Below are 7,970 nucleotides of genomic sequence, written 5' to 3'. Positions count from 1 at the left end.
AAGCCACAGTTCCACTTCTGATTTTTTGGTAGTTAAATGAAGATAAGATTGTCATGGACTTTTCCTGGCTCACCTGGCTTCAAAATATGATTCTCAAACCTCAGCAATCCGAAGAGCTAGAATTACAGCTGTGAATCACTAGCACCCAGAGAAGCAATTTTTTTTGAGTGAAAGGAATTAAGAATACGGATTATTCAGGAGATTCACCCTCAGTCCTGAATAAATCACCATGACCAATTTCTATGAACACACACACATACATCTCAGTGGTCTGTATTATTTTTCCCCAAAAGAGTAGTGCCTTCTAAGTGGCAAAGTGTGGTGTCACAGGCCTGTAATCCCAGCTACTGAGAAGCAAAGGTTTAGGAGGATTGGGTTGTGAGGCTGGCTTCAGTGATGTTAGCCCAAGGCCTTATATGAAAAGCAAACTGTTAAAGAAAAAAAGGGTTGGAGTCATGCAACGCTCAAGCAGTAAATATCAGCCCAGTAAATGAAAGGCCCTCAGTTTAATCCTCAGTTCTATGGAAAAAGCAAAAAGTATAGCATCTCAGTCCATTTTGTCATGATTTAACAAAAACTTTGAAGTTGTATACTTCATAAGGAATAAAAATATTTCACTCAAAATAGTGGTGGCTAGAAACCCTAAATAGCATGGTAGTACATGGGACAAGGCCCCTAAGTGCATCACAGCATGTAGGAACTCGGAATCATGGCATGTGCTAGAATGAGAGTGAGTAAGGGACCTAGGGTGTTTTTTCTAACTGTTAACAGTGATCCTGTTAGTCCCTTGAGAGTTAACAAGATGGCATTAATCCATTTATGATGGAATCCTCTATTAAAGGTACTACCTCTTGACACTGCTACATTGAGAAGTTAAACTTCAGTGTGAGTTTTGATGTCAGGCCATTAACAGGCCTCTGGCAGAGATAGGTGAGACCATTGGAAGCCGAGGACATTCATACAACTAGGCAACTTGGACAGCTGCTTGGATCTCATTGATTCTGGTATTTGCTATATTTGGGGCCATATCACAGCCAGGATCCATCGAGTCCATGTCTGTTCCATGTGCCAGCTTCAGTTATGCTGACTGTGATACAAACTACTGGACAATAGGGAGAATAAGAATGGATATGGTCACAAAATAGAGGTTTGTTATTCTACATGACACTTAATTAACATTAGTTGGTGTATGTAGGAAAGTCATTAGAAAGCTGTATGTCTACATACAGCTATATAATAACTACTGTATGACCCAGAAAGATAACTTGTAGAGCAGTCTGTTTACACATAATGCAGACATGCCTCTGAACACAAAAGATAAACAAACAAGTTCTTGCCTACAAAATTAATTTTTATTTAATGAATGGTTATGGACCAATACTAGGCCTTGAAATTATAAGCCTTCTTCTTCCACATTTCCAACTGGGATCTATATCTGTCTTTAATTTTTTGTTAATCTTTTTTTTCAAGGATAGATCTAAAAACATTGTTCCCTAATTTTTGTCTAAAATAAATTTTGAAAGTTTTCCACTGACTGAAATGTTTTAATTACCTTGGTCATTCTATTATCTTCAAATTTCTAGTGCTCCTTGGAAGTTAAAGACAGGCCTTCTGTAGCATTTAAAAGGAAATCTTTTCACTAGCCCCAGTCTATAATCCTAGCTTCTAAGGAAGCTGAGATGAGGAGAATGCTGTCTTAAAGCAAAGGCAGAGAATTTCATGAAACATCTTCTCCAAAATTTTGTATATTTTTACAAATATAATTGTATATATTGTATTTAATATGTAATATCGTTGTGATATATATACATACTACATATTATATATATATGTGAGTGTGTGTGTGTGTGTGCATGTGTGTGTTTGTGTGTGTGTGTATCTCACAAATTAAGCCAGATTCAATAACTGAAAGATTCAATAAGTAAACTTGAAAACCACAATTTACTCCCATAGCCATCCTTTCTTTAAATATTAAGTAAGTTGTAATCTGAAAATGTAAATCCTTGACCAAAAAGGAAAATCCTAAATTTTTTGACCTATTCTAGACCTTTTGTCTCCACAATTTAGAGTACTAAAACACCTACCTGGACAAGGGGTATTTTCTATGTCATCCAAAATAATGAATGATTTTTATGTGAAGTGTCCAAGTCTGTAGACAAGGATTCAAGCTGGAATTCCCTAGCTTGAAAATGAATTGAAAACCTGGGTACTGCTGTTTTGTTATAGAAGGGCTCTGAACCCTTTCTCCAGAAAAACTTTCTTTGTAATCTGTGAAGGTTATTTTTAGGTCTGCACACAGCATCGTATTCTTCAAATACTGGTAGCTATCCTGATAGCTACACTCCTCCAATCCTGTCTCTTAATTGAGATAGAATTTATGATCTTATTGTTCAGCTACCCAGAGGGAAGGACTTTTTCCTCTTACCATCATCTCTCATTGCTCCTCATGAAGAAAGAAAACTAAAGGAAACCATAGATTCATGGTGTGTGATCATGCTGTAACAGGGGTTCTTCTGCAGGAAGCAGAGGAGAATGGAAGGAAGAGTAGCACTTCTCTTCAGTATTGATGGTTTGTCAACATAGGACAATTGAAATTCAGATGACAGGCAGGAAATTGGGTTCAACTCATTACATAGTTGCTCATCAGGAAATAGGAAATATTCCTCAACTTGGTTGAGCCAATCTCCATTGTTTGTTCTATAGTGTGCCTCTGCTTTGGGTCTTCAGTTTACAGTTTCAAGGTGATATTTTTTGCTATTGGAGACAGGTGAATGGAGCAATGTAGGTGACCTCCATGACAATTACCTGTATCCGGCTAAAATTCATATATTCAAGTGGGAAATTTGCCGTCTGTATAAAATACAAAAGATGATTCCCAAGCATCGGATGTCTACCATATAGTCATTGTAATTTCCATGCAGAAATATTTTATACGGACAAAATCAAGGTGCCAAATATGTCCTTCAGCAACCACCCTTGGGTAATTCTTATGCTCACGCCAAAGTCATTGACCTTCACATTGCATTTGTCATCCAACATGATGTTATTGGGTTTAAGGTCTCAGTGTGCACTTCTGTTTTCATTAAAGTAATGCAGATTATTCACATTCTGTTTGAACAATCTCCTAACTTCATTCTTGAATAGATGGAATGATTTTCACATTAATCTCAAGAGGTCTCTGGGTGGCCAGTTCAATTACCAAGTATTGGTGCTCATCCTTCTCCCTCACCTGGTACTACCTGATCATGTGTGTGTGTGATGGAAAGTCTTAATAAATCCATCTCAATTTTGATCTGACAATTGTTGAACTCTCCCTTCACTATCACCTTGAGGTTAATGAGGTGTTGCTAGGTCAACTTTACATATGCATAACTAGTAATTTCTAACAGGCCTTTGTAACACTTTAGTCCTCATACCTGATACTGGGACCTATTGGGAAAGGCAGAGGGCAGACTTCCAACTATTGAAGACTTCTTCCTTTGTGAATTATGAGCTATCACCTTCAGTCATGTGGTACCAGCACAGACTTGGCTCAGGGCTGTGAACGTGAGTGCAGAAGATTGAATCTTCATAGTGTGAATAGAAATTTGGCCTTGTTCTAAGCTAGCAGTTTGGGGGATCTCTGGTAGCTGTGGATAAAATGTCTCCTTTTAATAGCCTGTCCTTTGTGCACATTTAGTTTAGATGCAGGAATTCATAACTAACTAGTAGCAGTGGTCACCCCAGGGTGGAGCAAGAGAGCCACAGTAGAGGGACAGAAGTCAAGCTCACACCATCTGCCTTTTTATGATTCTTGAATTGACAGGTTACACATGTATTTTACTAATTCAAGAATAAAAATTAATATTAAATATAGATTTTTAATTAACTCTTTGTTTCTGACTCTACTAGATTATTTATCTAAGAGAGGATTGTGAGAATCCCAGATCAGAGGCTCCACTTCCTTGGGGAAAGATCAGGGAGTCAATAATCCCCACTATTAACCAATTGTGAGACCTACAGTAATTCCTTGCACTTTCTGGCCTCAGTTAATGTATCTTCTATATATCCTCCTGCTATCCTCTGGAAATTCTATTGAGCCTATCTTATGTGTCAGAACAACGTGTGGCCAAAAGGAAAAACTGTTCTTCCTGTGCCAAAGATTAGGTGGGGTTGGGTTGGGGACAGGCAAGGCCGTGAGGGACAGTGTTGGATAGCAAACACTGGGTCCATCCAGATCAGGAAGGTAGCCAACTCTGGCACGGGATCTACATCATCTTGTCTCCAACTTGTTAGCCAAACCCCTGTGAGTCCCTCATCCAAGGTGCTGGCTGTCGGATCTGTTCCCTGATAGACTTCCATTGAACTTCTCTACAGTTCATGGTCCACTTTACATAATGAAGACTGCTGCCAAATAGGTGTGTGTGTGTGTGTGTGTGTGTGTGTGTGTGTGTGTGTGTGTGTGTGTGTACAGCACGTTATACTTAACACTATGTCATATTATTCTTATGAGAATTGTTTGCTTAACCTACATGAAAAAAACTAACTAGTACCAAAATACACAAAAAGTGCCAGCTGATATTACTACCATTCGTGGGTTAGTATTAACACTAGCATTAGTATAAGTCAGAGTATGTAGAAGGACCCATCTGATCTAACAGTTGAGAATTCAGGAATCATTTCCTCCTCTGCTGAATCTCAGGCACTCAAAGTCAAATCTTTTGAACAGACTTGGGGAAGAAGGAGTTAACTCCACCTGTGAAGCCCAAAAGAAGAAAGAAGCCCCATGGTGGCATATGAGTACTATCATATATACATACACATACACACCCACCCACACACACACACACCACACACTTGTAGGTCCAGAAATATTCTCAAGCATCTCCTCTGATCTATGAACTCTATACAGCAAAGTCTAGAATTGGGTGGAAACAGGATCAGAGCAGCTTGTCTACATTTCACCAGCTGTTAGACTGGTCTTCCACTGCCCAGTAGTAGATGGATGTTATCTTAGATGCACTGCTCTGAGCTGAAGGGAAAGTGTCTTGTCTTGGGAGGACAGTGAAGGGATTAGAGAATCTACACAGGTAATGTGAGGAGTCCTGCATCAGGAAAATACTTCCTTTAAATGCGAGTTTATTAGAAAGCTTTGAGAACAGTTGGCCAGTACTAACATATATTCATGAATTCTCCCTAATTTGTTTAAATAAAAATCAATATTTATGAACTCTCATTTCTCCTTGCCCCTTCTGGTATATTCCTGTCATGTCTATTGCCTCACTTTATAGCTTCATTCCCCCCTTTCTCTGGTGAAGTTTGGTGAGAGTTATCAAGTAATTTTCTTATTTAATGCAACCAAGACGAAGCTGATGAAGAAAACAGTGTTACCTTCAGGCTAGCATAAATATCTGCTCTGATAAAGGAAGACGAGGGTCTTACAACCATCACGCAAAAGGTCCTGCCTCTGGAGATAGGGGATTCCATTTCCTCTGCCATCCTAGCTTCCAGGGTAACCAATGACCTCTCAGTAAAGGAATTCCTTTCTAAGAATAAAAAGCATGCCTACAAATTGCAGAATGCTAGCAATCCACATTATTGCTGCTTAAGAACAATTCTTCTACAATATACTGATGATTCACACCCATAACCCTAGCCATTCAGGAGTCTGAGAGGACGGGATCTTGGTTCAAAACTTGTTGGGGCAAGAACAGTCCATGAAACTTTTATCTCATTCACCACAAAAACCCAGTAGGAGAGTTTTGGGCCAAGCGGTACAGGGCTACCCTTAAATAAAAGAGCTCAAGGACAGTGCCCAGTCCTGGAGTTCAAGTCTAATACTGGCATGCACACACAAACACACAGAGACACAGACCCAGACCCAGACCCAGACCCAGATCCAGACCCAGACAGACAGACAGACAGACACACACACACACACACACACACACACACACACACACACACACACACACACACACACAAGAAAAGCTAGAAGTGGAGATGAGGCTCAATAGTATAAGTTTAGAGACTTTTCTGTACTTTTTTTTGTAAAAATGCAGGCCAGAAGGGTTACAGTTACATGAGCAAGGTACTGAGTACATTTCCTATTGAGCATTGTTGCCTTCTCCTTTGTTTCCCCCTACCATCCCTTCCCTCCCACCTTCACAACTACCCTCCCCAACTCCAAACCCCACCAAAGCTCTAAAGTTCATTTTCAATTTAGTGTTTTGTATATCTTATTGTTACACTGGGTCAACCTGTATTCCTCCAAAAAACAATGTTTAGTCTTATGTGAAATTTTTCGCTAAGGAAAAATGTTAATGCCCAGAGTTCAAGCCCAAATAACTATACACATTTTTTTAAAAGACTACTTTTGATAAGTTTTCCAGACATAACTGGTTCTCTTCTTTTTTATGGTACTGAGGTTTGAACTCAGGATCAACCTGGAAAGCCCTGCTCCTCCCAGCTCCATTGCCTACCCTGTGTTTAAGGGACCCCTGAGCTCAGTTTCTGCTCACTGAACTTGCCCACATATTCTGAAAAGAGCCCAGAGAAGCCTTTGGCATTTGTTGTGCCCCAGAAGTCAGGCCACAGTGAGGCTTCTGCAGCCCCTAGCCTTGCTCCTAGCACAGTCACCAATAGGGTAGTGCCCACAGGATCCAACGCATACCTCTAAATTGGGTAAAAAACGAGGCTGTGCTTAAGTCTCCCAAAGTCAGCAGTCACAGTCCTGGCACAATGGCATCTACTAAGGCCACCCCAGTAGCTATGGGAGCTCTGACATCAAGACAGAGGCAGACACACCCATGCAGGCTGATTTGGAGCAGATCTTTTTCCAGGTGCAGGTGTGGTTGCCTTTGAAGCAGAGCTTGACAGTGCACACACTAGTTCATCACAGCGCACAGTAGAAGAACTTGGTAAGCAATGGTCCTGTGCTCAGACACTTGACAGAGGCAGGAAATCAGAGAGAGAGAGAGAGAGAGACAGAGACAGAGAGACAGATAGAGAGAGAGAGAACTCTAGGCTAGCTCTGATTCTGTACTGGTTTCAATATCCTTGCTGAAAAATGCATATTTTCAGCAAGAAATAAAAAGTAAAACTTCTAACTCTAACTCTGATGGAGTAACTGAGATCAAACTACACTTCCTACCATAAACAATCAAAGAAATGGAAGTTATATGAAAAATAAATATATGTATATAAATGTATATATAATATAAAAATGTAGACATATATATGTATATTCACATATACAATGTGAATATGTAATGTATGTATAATGTATATATGTATAATGTACAGGGAGAAAAAAGAAATACATAGTATTTGAAAGAATAATGACCAAAACCTTCCCAAATTTGATTGAAAGCATGAACCCTTCTATGCAGGGTTCTAGCAGCTTAAAGAAGTCAATTAACATAAGTGCACAGGTCCACACTAAGACACATTCTAATTAAACAAAGACAGAAAACCTCCCAAAGCACAGACACACACACAACTCATCACACACACAAGTGATCTTCAATGATATTATGACAAATTTCTCATTAGACACTAGATTAACTATTAGACAGCAAGAGCAAAAAATTTAAGGTGCAAAGAGGACATATCTAATACCAACCTTTCTAACAAATATATATACTTTCTCCAAGTGTGAGAGATGAGCTAAGTACCTAATGATGGCTCAGGCATATAATCCTAACTACTCAGGAAGGTGAATTGTGAAGATTGTGGCTCAAAGCCAGCCTGGACCTTGTCACCTCAGAAGCAAGTTGTAGGACAGCTGTCCTTGAAAAGGACAGAGGCCTTTTTGCCATGTCATTGCTGGAACAAGATGTAGGATAAGGTGTCCATCAAGAATGGAGGCTATTGGCTAGTGTCTCCACAGAAGCAATTTATGAGACTCAGGAGTTTTCTAGAAGGTCAGAGGACTTTGACCACTGTGGTAGTGGTTTCAGGAATGGCATAATAATGACAAGAGCAACCTC

The sequence above is a fragment of the Dipodomys spectabilis genome, unplaced genomic scaffold (genome assembly GCF_019054845.1).
Source record: "Dipodomys spectabilis isolate Male_0828 unplaced genomic scaffold, ASM1905484v1 ptg000305l, whole genome shotgun sequence".
NCBI lineage: Eukaryota > Metazoa > Chordata > Mammalia > Rodentia > Heteromyidae > Dipodomys > Dipodomys spectabilis.
This window is presented reverse-complemented; position numbering follows the sequence as displayed.